This window comes from Sceloporus occidentalis, unplaced genomic scaffold (genome assembly GCF_023333645.1).
Source record: "Sceloporus occidentalis isolate IW3139 unplaced genomic scaffold, rSceOcc1.0.p SCAF_34, whole genome shotgun sequence".
Taxonomy (NCBI): Eukaryota; Metazoa; Chordata; class Lepidosauria; order Squamata; family Phrynosomatidae; genus Sceloporus; species Sceloporus occidentalis.
This window is the reverse complement of record NW_028317014.1, coordinates 10085019-10097069: the sequence shown is the minus strand read 5'-3', so window position 1 is coordinate 10097069 and position 12051 is coordinate 10085019. Positions and strand designations below refer to the sequence as shown.

The following is a 12051-nucleotide window of genomic DNA, read 5'->3' as shown; positions in this document are numbered from 1 at the left end:
CAAGGGCAGCCATTAACACAACACCCCAACATGTGAGGGCAGCTATTAACACAACACCCCAACATGCAAGGGCAGCCATTAACACAACACCCCAACATGTGAGGGCAGCCATTAACACAACACCCCAACATGTGGGGGCAGCTATTAACACCCCAACATGCAAAGGCAGCCATTTACACAACACCCCAACATATGAGGGCAGCTATTAACACAACACCCCAACATGCAAGGACAGCTATTAACACAACACCCCAACGTGAGGGCAGCCAATAACACAACACCCCAACATGTGAGGGCAGCCATTAACACAACACCCCAACATGTGAGGGCAGCTATTAACACCCCAACATGCAAAGGCAGCCATTTACACAACACCCCAACATGCGAGGACAGCTATTAACACAACACCCCAACATGTGAGGGCAGCCATTAACACAATACCCCAACATGTGAGGGCAGCTATTAACACCCCAACATGCAAAGGCAGCCATTTACACAACACCCCAACATGCGAGGACAGCTATTAACACAACACCCCAACATGTGAGGGCAGCCATTAACACAACACCCCAACATGTGGGGGCAGCTATTAACACAACACCCCAACATATGAGAGCAGATATTAACGCAACACCCCAACATGTGAGGGCAGCTATTAACACCCCAACATGGGAACGCAGCCATTAACACAACACCCCAACATGCAAAGGCAGCCATTAACACAACACCCCAACATGCAAAGGCAGCCCCAACATGCAAAGGCAGCCCCAACATGCAAGAGCAGCCATTAACACAACACCCCAACATGCAGAGGTCATGCTTCGTGAACACAAGACCACATGTATGAGACCCACAGTACCCTCTGCTCCCAGTTACAAGTAGCACCCATTTATACAAATCACCCTTCATCACGAGGAACAAGCATACATCTGGTAAGGAGCACTCGCTACAGACATAACTGGTTAATGGCTGGGAACATGCGCAGTGCGCACACAGTCCCCTGACCCAAAGTGTTCGGGTACGGGTCCCCAGCTTCCTCACTATTAGAAGTCAGTTCCCAGACCATCAGTGACCGCAGGAAATAACCCCCATGCCACGTTCTCGTGTGGATCTGCTATCATGTACAGCGTCCCCTTCCCAGAAAGCAGTGTGTACAGCACCGAGTGGAAGGACACCGTCAGAATGAAACACTGGCTGTCAGTGCAAGCAGATCGAACGAGACCCTGGACTCCCTGACTGTTACCATCTCGCCCCACTACGTGCAAAGGGGATCTCTTGTAATTTCTCAGGTGCCGCCCGCTGTAGGTAGTCGTCTTGCGGCCGGGCATAAGGGGAGGCGGTACACTTCATGTCTTCATGGATATGTTGGCCTGTATTAGTCTGCCTGTTTTTTCTTTGTGTGACGACTTAATCTTTCCTTGGTCTCGTCTCAGGTTTAGGATAACCAAATGCATGCATGCTTAAATTCCCTCTGTAGTAACTGCTACCACTTCTGCAGTGAAACTGTTCCACCTATCTACCACCCTCTCAGTAAAGTAAAACCTCCTTACATTATATAGCCTCTGATCCTGATTATGACTTGTTCTCCTCATAATCATTTTCCTATGGAACCGCCAGAAACATAATCCACTCCTAAGTAGGCCCTCTTACTGCGGGAGGCAGAAGCTCAGGGAAGTGGAAGAAGCATAAAGCAGGATTTCTCTTGAAGGTCGGCCCAATGCGACTCCAAGGAGCCACAGGTACAGAAGACTATACATGAAACCCAAAAGGCATCTGTGCTGTAGTAACAACGAACTGAAGGGAGATCTCGTTCCGAGGGGGGGTATTTCTCATAAATCAAGGGCTTGGATATAATACCCTCAGAGTACAATGTCCAATTGTTACTTTCGCCCTAGTCGTGCTCCTTAACCTTTTATCCTCTAAAGTAGTTGTGTATACTATGAATCTCTTCTCCTGCTTCCAGAGAGTAATGACTCGGAGTATGACCGTTACTCCCGGCTCCTGGCAGTCACCGTCCTGATACATGTAGGCTTTTTCTCTGCGCTGTCAGGCCATAGGTTACACGTATAGGAAGGGTTTTGCGCAGGTAGACTTTCCGTTGTCTCATACATATGGAATGATGAGCCAAATCAGGGATAAATTCACTTTGGGCTGAGCTGTCCTCATATGGGAAATCACATTGACCTCTTGGGACATTTTCTAATCCATGTCTGGGTCTGAAGCCACAGCCTCACCAACTCAGACCCCAACAAGTCAAGCCTCCTGCAGCTGCTGGGATAAGTTGTGGCGGCTCAGGGGCTATAAGACGCGTCTACCTGTAGTTCTCTCTCGACTACATTTGAAACTGGACGTAAGACTGTAAGATGTTGGGCTGAATGAACTTTGTGTCTTGTTGCCTAGGGTCTTCACTTGGACATATGTGGAAAAATTGTGCAAAACAGAATGCCGGTCCCATTAATATTGGGCCTCTTAGACCTTCTCTAAAGTTTATTTTATCTTATTAAATCCTATGATTTGGTTGCCACGCTGACTGGTTTAGGAATAGCAGGGCCTTATTAAGCTGATAGCCCAAACGTAGCCTGTTGGGTCAAGAATGAGGAGAAAGGATTCCAAAGAGTGGTAAATGGAAGAAACATGGAAGAATACAGCACAGCAGTATGGGCCAGTGTTTGTAAGTAAATTGCACCATGGATTTATATCTCTATATAGTTGAGAGCTGGAATGCTATTGCACGTGACCTTTGTTTAGGGTCGCCGTGGCTTCGGGCCCCAGCTTGCACATCATGCTAACCCTTCTGGAGGGGGTTCTTCTGCCTAGAGATGCGTCATATGAAAATTCACAGTTGACAGTCACTGTCGTTCTACCAGTCCAATTTTCCACAAAGAGCACAATTAGCGTGTCTTCACCACGAGGGCCAATTAACCTGAGAGAGTGTTCATCGCGAGCTGCACCCGTAACACACAAGTAGGTTTCCACGCTGCCACTAGAAAAATTGCAGGGAAGCTCGGCAAACACTTTGTATTATTGAATAATTCAAATAAGAGAGAATGTTACTCAATTTCCTCCATAATCCAGTTTGCCCGTTTAACTCCCAGTGAATACCAACTCATTTCTTCTATTTTGCCCAGAACAGGAGAGCTGCTGCCCTTTTGCCAACCCTTTCGGCAAAACCTTTCTTCACCCAGTATGTGGTGGACCAACCCCTGCTGCGCTTCAGAAGACGGAAGAAGATTAAGAACCCTTCTATGTAGCACCTTGACTATACCAACGCGGGTGGTTTGTGCTTATATGTTCAAGTATCCGTGTTTCTATGTCAGTAAGGATACATGCGTGTCGATGGATACACCGGTGACTGGTAACTGTCACAAACAGCATGAGTCTTCTCCTCTCGAACACAGACCCCGGCAAGAGCCATCAAGATGCATGAAGTGTTGTCTAGGTCTGCACAGTGAATGAGGCACCTCACAATATAACCGCACGTAGGTAAGTACATATCCCCCAAACATGGAGAAGGGGTCCTGAATGCAGTTTCCAGTAACGTCCCAGCATTTTGTTGGATGTCACTGAGAAATGTTTGATGCTCCTGCCTGGATATCCCTAATTGTAATGATCCAGAAAAAGGCAAACTAATGCCACCATGCGAGAATTGGCGATCATTTGTGACTCCAAGAAGAATCAAACTAATACTAGGATAAAGCCCTAGTTATATTAAAGAGCGTGCTGCTCAATGTCCCTGCTTGTCAAAAATGAAGCCTGTCTGTCTGCAGTTTGACAAATTGTTCCTTTGGAAATTTATTCCATCAAGACAACAGCGGAAAAACAGTAAAGCAAAAACCAGGTGGAGTGAAATGTCTTCAGGTGTTTTGCCCTAGAACCAAGCTCAAAATCATAAGCTTCTTAAATTATCCACTCAGCCTACAGTCACCAAATAGTGAATTCCGGAGTTTTACCATCCTCGCTGTAGGAATGTTTTGGCTAAGATCAAGTGTGGTATCTGTTCCTATCAGTTTAATATCTGATACGTCCCCTATCTGGGCACCATATATTAAATGGATTTTTAGAAGAGGGAGATGGAAGAAGAAGAACTTGCTCTGTCCATTCCACGCATTGACCTGTTAGGACCCGCGCAACAAAACCTTGCTTGATTTGGAAGCTCCAATAATCGTACATCTGTAGATGAAGACGTCTAGATATATAGGATACTGCCAGACGTATCGTATTCAATTTGGAATTATTCACCTCCAACTCCTGCTCTGAAGATATAATTCTCCAAGCGTAGTTAGTAGTAGGACTAAGGTTGCCACCTTATCTGCACGCAATACTAGCCATGTGTTTACTCCCAGAAAGAATTGTAATTTGACGCAAGCTAATTATTTACTTGTCTGGCAAAAGAACACTGGCAAGGTGGCAGCTCCGGTACGACCACATCACGCCTTTGGATTGCATTAAAATATGCCTTTCTCACGTTGTTTCTCGTGGCCTCCATCACTGCTTTGTGAAGCATTTCTGTTCTCCTGCCCCATGTTACCCTTGATAACTACCTCACCCCTTGCCCTAAGTCCTTCCTTAAACTACCCCAAAATCCGGTCTGATACAGTTACCCTATACGTCACAGCACAATGATCGATCCCCTGGGAATAGCGTCTTGGAACCTGCCCCTTTACCCCCCCCCAACCTCTAGGGCTTCTTTTAACCCTTGTCTACACAGTTAGGATTCCTGCTTTGCAATGACATAGACTTGCAGCGCTCACCACCGAATCCCCCCTCCCTTCTCGTTCCCTCTTCCCCCAATTGTATGATGTAGACTAGGCAGCCTCCCCCTCCCAGCAGCCCCAGAGAGCTGCCCCGGGCCACTGCTAGAGCAGCACAAGCAGCTAAGAAAAGGAAGGAGGTAGCGAGACTCGTGGAAATGTCACCTCCCAACAAGGGGCCGGCACACTTACACGTTATCTGTCAGGGCACGACTGGGTCCATGGGTTAGGTGCAGGTATTATACACAACTGAACGTATGCACACACATGTACACTAGGGTTGCCGTATCAGCCATGTTTTCCAAGGGCACATGTCATTTACATGTCAAGTACTGATTTCCCCGCACACCACAAGGATGCGCTTTATAAATGCTCATCAGCAACATGGAAGACATGGTCAATATGGCAACCCTACTGTAAACACTGCGGCGTATCTACACCACGAGAAGTCCCGCAACCCTGTACAATGTACGAAGTATACCAAATAGTTGGTAGTTGGTAATCGTTATGCAAGATAATAAATGGAAATGTAGAATTTGAGGGCAGATAAGAACCCTTCGGCCCATCTGGTCTGCGCATTTTAACTGAAGTAGAGACTCGGGGTCTTTCAGTCACCTCCGATACCGCAGTATAGTACATACGACATGCAGCAACCGAGACGTTAAGAAGGGTTTATCGACACATTGCAATAGGATCAGTCCTTTACTGCTGCGATGGCCGAGACAAAGAAATATGGCCGTAAAGGACAGGATTACCTTTATATGCCTCACAAACCCACCTGTAATAAGACGCGGCCGTGCTAATACGCAATTATTTCACATGTGTTCCTGATATTCCATTTCCTCTGCTTTGTTCAGGACATTGATACTGTATGTTTTTATGTATATGTTACCATGTGTTCGTTTAGTTGGTTATAGTTATAATGTTGGACCCCTGTTTTAATAATATTATTGGGACTGTAACATTTTATATTTTAACCTTCGTTTCCATAATAAATACATTGATAAAAAATAAAAAACAGAGAAAATTGAATATATCTGAAATAATTACATATTTAGAAGGCCGTGCCCTGTTACAGTAACTAATCCCCTGTACACAGTAGCTTCTACCAACCAGCATTCCTACTAAATGCCAGGTCACTTTAAACACCAGTCTCATGGTATTTACCCCTGGGCGGTAATGCCCTAACAATCCTGGCATGGTTGCTGGACTCTCATGGTCCTTCGCTGGGGGTCAAATCTTTTACCACTTAAGCTCGTAGGCATGCGTGGCAGTAGGACAACCAGAATTTCGACATGTTTCGGTGAAGAATACGCTGGCATGGCTGGGAAATTGCCCTCTTCAGCTCATCCGTGGCAAAATACAAAAAAATACAGACGATGGGTAAGGCAAAAAATTGGATTTTTCTATAACTAACACAGGGAACTAGTAACTTTTTCCATTAGACTAATGACTTTTTTTTCTGGCGGATAGTGGAATTTTGTGATATTTTCCCGCATCCACTCGTTGATACGTTTGTAGAAGTCACGCTACTACTGGCAGTCACTGGGCAAAGTGCAATAATGATAGATAGCGCCATCATGTTCCGCAGCGCTGTACAATACCACTTCTCACGCGGACGCGGAACATGGAATTGGATTGCAATCTCATATATGCCTCATGGCTTTCGGTATGAAAGATGCATGGCTTCGGCTGGGGGCATGTCGGCCAGCCGGACGCGTGCTCTCAGTCGGCTCTGTGTATTCTGCCCTAACACAGCACACACCTGCCGCTTGAAAATGTGTGTACAGTAATAAAGCTAAATGCAACAACAATGGGTTTGTCCTAAATCAGCAGGGACCCTACAAATCAGGACAGATGGCGTCAAGTTGACATGTCCAGGTGTCAATATACTTTCCCCTGTTTAACTGTTTCAGCTACCCGTGCCACGCTTCCTATTGCTGCGTCTATCCCATTGCAATCTGCGCTTGATGTATATTTTGTATATTGCGGTATCACTAAATATTTACCCCATGCGTAGTTTTCATTAATGGTTCTTGATGTAAAGTAGCAAGGGAGTCAATAACTTCCGTTTATGGCACAGTAAAGCCATAACAGCTCACCGGAATTCTGATACATTGCCGGCAAGTGCCTCTAAAAAAAACAGTGATGTTCTCAGAAAGCTGTTACAGAAAGGGGATTCATTTCTTTGCTATATGAGGAAACAGCGTGTTAGACAAAGAAACAGCCAGGTATTTTTTTTTGTCATAACTGCTGTTTCATTTTATTAAAACCAGTCAGGTGGATCACTACAACATAACACCATCCAAAAGGGGCCACATAAATTTGGGACGCCGTAACAGGAACATGGAAAGGATCCAGACATGGTGTAAATGCTTTTGATATATACTATGGGGTTAAAGCCCCCCAGCCTCCCTGTATAGACCAGCCCATCTTGTCTAGGAGGCCCACAAGCACCATTTAGTTATAGCCAGAAACTTAAAGGTACTAGTCCACTTGCATCCATCACCCATCCACCCATCACTATTGACCTACCGGTACAGAACCAAAGATCAGTGAAGAAAATGAGCACGACTGTACCTTTAAACACATCGGGAAGGGGACCCTTTTTGTTGATTTATACAAAACAAAAAGAAAGCTAGGTACAAATGTAGGTAAATCACACACTTTAATCCGGTGTACATTTACATAGAAGATGAACACAAATGTAATTCACACAAAGCTTAAATGTTAGCAAGAAATAGTGTTATCACGCCAGCCGCATATAAATTCCAGTCTGTATCGGAGGGCACGTGAAAAGTGCAGCCTGGCATTCTGCGGCCAGAATTAATAGAATCAATTAAATAATCACAGCAGGGATCTCCATGGAACCAATGTGAGTATTTAATAGATTCCCTTAATTATGTTTGCAACATATTGCCAGGTGGCGCTTTTCATTTGCCCTTTAGAAACAACGTGGAAATATTTGCCCCAAATGGCAGAAGATGCAGACCTTAGAAGAATAACAATTTACAAGAATATCAATCCTTAAACAGCATATTTCAGGATCAAATGGGTTCTTCTATTAGGTCCAGGGTAGGTCCAGTAGGTGTCTGCCTCAGGCTAGTAGGGGGAGTCATTGGTAGGAGGCAAGTGAATACAACTGGGCCACAAGAGGCCAAATTTGTCTAGGGAGCTAGAAACCATAGGCCATGTTTGGTCCATAACTTCTCGCCAATCTCCTTTGCGACACCACCTAACCCTATTACAGGAGGCAAAGCATGTAAGATATAATTCATATTTGATGTCTTCTCCTTTGCTTTTCTCTTCTCTCTCCAGGCACTAGGGTTGTCCAAGGGCTCGTAGGTAGAGCAGTGAAAGAACAGAGATATCTATTTGGTCTGCAAGTTGGATCATCATAACCCAATGAGTCCACAGCAATGGACATATATGTGAAAAGAGGCATCTGTACCGATATAAGCACTCTTCTTCTTGCTCCGTAGCAGTCAACCATCCAAACAGGTCCCAGAGGTTATAGAGTAGCCTACCTCTATGGCACTAGCTGCTTAGTCATGGCTGCAACCTCTGGAAACCACACAACATTTTTGCATAAAAGATGCAGACAACCATTTTTCTTTTCCCCTTTTCTATGCAAGGAACCCTGGAGCTGATCGGCTCGGTTTGATATTGGATGAGTTGGCATCAAAGAGATCCTTCAGACACTCGAGCTCTCCGATCACCAGAAGCCTGTAAAAGCAGTTGAGGAAGAAACAGGTGAAAACCATCGACCATGCAAGCTACATTCTTTTCAAAATGTACTATTATTTTAAATAAGTCATTTGATTAAATAGAAGCATTGAATTTGACTGCAGATAAGAAACATTTGGCCCATCTAGTCTGCCTGTTTTTCCCTGCTGTAAAGACTCAGACCTTAATCAGTCCTTAGTCTCATCTCAGATCCACGATAGCTTCATGCCTATCCCATGCATGTTTTAATTCCCTTACTGAGTTAACCTCTACCAGTTTTGCTGGGAGGCTGTTCCACCTGTCTACCACCACCTCAATAAAGTAAAGCCTCCCTACATTACCTCTAAGCCTTTTGATTATGGCCTCTTGTCCTAACATTTCTTGTCCTTCTAGCAAGCGCTATTTTATGCTTGCACGAGTGAATTTAAAAGGCCAATAAGGGGCTTTTTGTCAAACTTGCTTCACATTTTCCAAAAGATGCACTTCGATATTTCATTCCAATAAAGAATTCACCAATTACTCCACTGTGTGGTGACATCATTAGACTTACGCGTTACATGATCTCTTCCCCATCACAGGTGTGCAGGGCAAATGGCAGACGGGTTTAGGAAGAGATCGTACTATGTGCAAAAGGATCCCCTGGCCTAAAAGGGCCAGCTAAGGGCATTCCAGCAGTTGTGCTTTTGGGTGTGAGTGAGCGAATGAATGAGTGACTGGATGTTATAAATGTTTAGGGACAGGCAGACTACTTAAGGGACAGGGTGGCACATGCAGGCTGCTTAAGGGACAGAAGAGGCACAGGCAGGCTGTTTCAGGGGCACTGGTGACACAAGCAGGCTGCTTCATTGGCAGAGGTGGCACAGGAAGGCTGTTTCAGAGGCAGAGCTGGCACAGGCAGGCTGCTTCATGGGTAGAGGTGGCACAGGCAGGGTGCTTCAGGGGCAGAGGCCTACCACATCAATGTCTGGCTTAGCATATAGTGATGAGGCTTATACTACACTACTATCAATGTCTGGCTCAGTTTATGGTGATGGGGGTTACGCTGTACCACCATCAGAGTCTGGCTCAGTAATGATAGGAGTACCATATCTGTTCAGTAAATGTTACTTATATAAACTTATTTAATTTATTTCTCAGTTAATTTTACAGTTTACAAATTTGTGAAATATTCTTCTCAACATTAAAGTGTCTTTACATTTTAAAGTGTGGGGGGTGCCAACTACTCTAGGTACGCCCCTGGGTAGCTATGTTTCGGTAATGGAAGGGTGTTGCTTTTTCTCTCTGTACTGTTTTTTAATTTAAAATATCTTTATTTACTGAAAAACAAATATCAATAAAATACATTATGTACTGCGACACAGCAGAGAGGCAAAGGCATCATCAGTACAACCATTCATAAAATCATGATGTGAGTACTGCGACAGGGCGATTCACGTACATTACGGTGAGCTCAGAATACAGTCAAAGCACTGTACGATTACAAATCCATGGCGCATTTGAAGAAAATTTGGGGAAATGGGGTGGTGGTGTGACTGGGGTGGATGCGGATTGTGGGCTTAGGGCAAGGTGAGGGGGGAAAGAAATGGAGTTGAGTGGGTCAGGAGGGGAGTGGGACTAGTCCTCCTCCTCTAGACTGTTCATAAGATAGTAGTCACTCAGCAGGCTGTGGGTGAGCCTGTGGTAGTCATGGACTGTGACCTGCTCCTGCGTCAGCACCAGGCGTTCCTGGCAGATCATAAAGCATCCTTCGCACAGCACATTAGATGCCAAGCATCGTCAATGCTGCCCTCCGTGTGTGTTTCTGGAAAAAATCTGTAAAGCACAAAATGGTAGGACAGGTACTTTCTCTTGAGTCCTCCTCTCTGTATTGATCGTGTTCTTTGTAGGAGAAGGTTTCCCTCTGGCGAGCGTTCACTGATTTATGCACTGGAGGTTGTGCCCGAACCGGCTTGGCGAGGCACCCGCTGGACAGGGAACGCTTGGTTCACCGTGCGGAGAACCGCCAGCTGGGGTCAAGGCTCCGGAGCCAGAGGGTTGTTCATGGTTAAAGTTATTTGTTAAAGCGGACATGGAAATGTAATAAAGCTGTGGCCTACTCTCTTACCCCCTTTGACATCTCATGTCTTTATTTCGGGGGGGGGGGGATTCTTAAGGCTCTAGGCCAAAGCAGTCATGGGTTTTTTTTGTGAGAAAGACCCGCATTTTCACTACGTCCTCTGAAACTGGATACATGTATATTGTCATGCTGACGGACGCACGGTACGCTGACGGACGCTGGTATAATTAAATGAACGCTGTGTATTAATTTTACGCGGGGCCAGGTAGTACAGACTGGCCCCGTACATTCAGAATTCATAGCTGTACAGTTTTGAAATGGCTGATCTGCTTTTCCACTGAAAAGGAGCCTTGTTTTTGTTCTTTCACTATCCCCTTTATCTCCACGACATGCTGTGTACGAAATGTCATCAGCAGCCATGGGCGGGACCGGCTCATTATTATGCAAGCGAGGAAGTAGAATTCCATTCAAGGTTCTTGCTTAAATCAGCTACCTGTCATTTAATACGGCTTCCACGAAACAGCAAAGTATGGGGTTACGTTTCAATGATCATCTCATCTTTGTGATATAAACATATAAACATTTAAATACATAAAGGGATTCCGCGAAGTACAAGAGGGTGGTATGTTCCAAAGGAGAAGAAATGTCAGAACAAGAGGTCAGAGTCTAGGAAGGTCAGAGGCTCTGATGTAGATGTTAATATAGTGAGGACGTTTCAACGTGCCGAATATAGAACAAGACCAAGGACCAAATAAGATGAGGTTTCTTACAGCAGGAAGGGGCATATTAAATGGGGCAAATGGACCTTATCTGCTGTCACATTGTATTCTGTTTGACAGCCCTTCGTTGTATGACCGGGCCAATTGCAAGGGAGATGTGGGATCTCCCAAGCCAGCACATTAATCAGAGGCCCAATGGGGTGATTTGCCCCAGTAATGCTTCACAGGAGCTGTGTCCATCTGCTTGCTGCCCTAGGCCTTGTCAGCCTAGGCCACTGCCAAATATTATCATGAGCATACATGGGAACATCCAGGTTCCAGCTACCCAGATCCCTTTCTTATTCTGGATGTGGGTAGGGGATGTGCAGTCCGGCTGACATTGCGTGCGGGACTAGCCCCACATGCAGGAAAGCGCTGTGGTTGGAGGTGACGCGGGCAGGGAGTGGGGTGTGTCGCGACACAGAGTTTCTCCTCCGTGGCCCAGAGACCCATTTAAGGGTCCCTTCACCCGAAGTCTCCGGGCAAAACCTGTAGTGTTCTCAGGTATCATCAGCACCCGTGGGTTACGCAAAATTTTCAAGTCGTATACAGTATATATATATATATATATATATATATATACAACCAAATCCTATGCTGCTACATTCCTGTCCGTAGAGACGCTCGCAAGAAGCAAGCTGCTGACCGAGAGGAGGAGCTCTAGTCGTCTCGTCTCAGTCTTGTTCTACTCGGCTCTGCATGAGACGGGGCTGAGCCGCACCACCTCGCCCAGCTATAAGCAATAGTTTGACTGAGAATA

At 45.5% G+C, this 12051-nt stretch overlaps 1 non-coding gene across 1 annotated transcript; it reads left to right on the top strand.

Moving 5' to 3' along the window:
- The first annotated feature begins 3946 nt into the window (after window positions 1–3946).
- Window positions 3947–4135, top strand: LOC149298285 (U2 spliceosomal RNA). Its single transcript, XR_016272449.1, has one exon. It is a non-coding gene; the product is annotated as a U2 spliceosomal RNA (small nuclear RNA).
- The last annotated feature ends 7916 nt before the right edge of the window (window positions 4136–12051 follow it).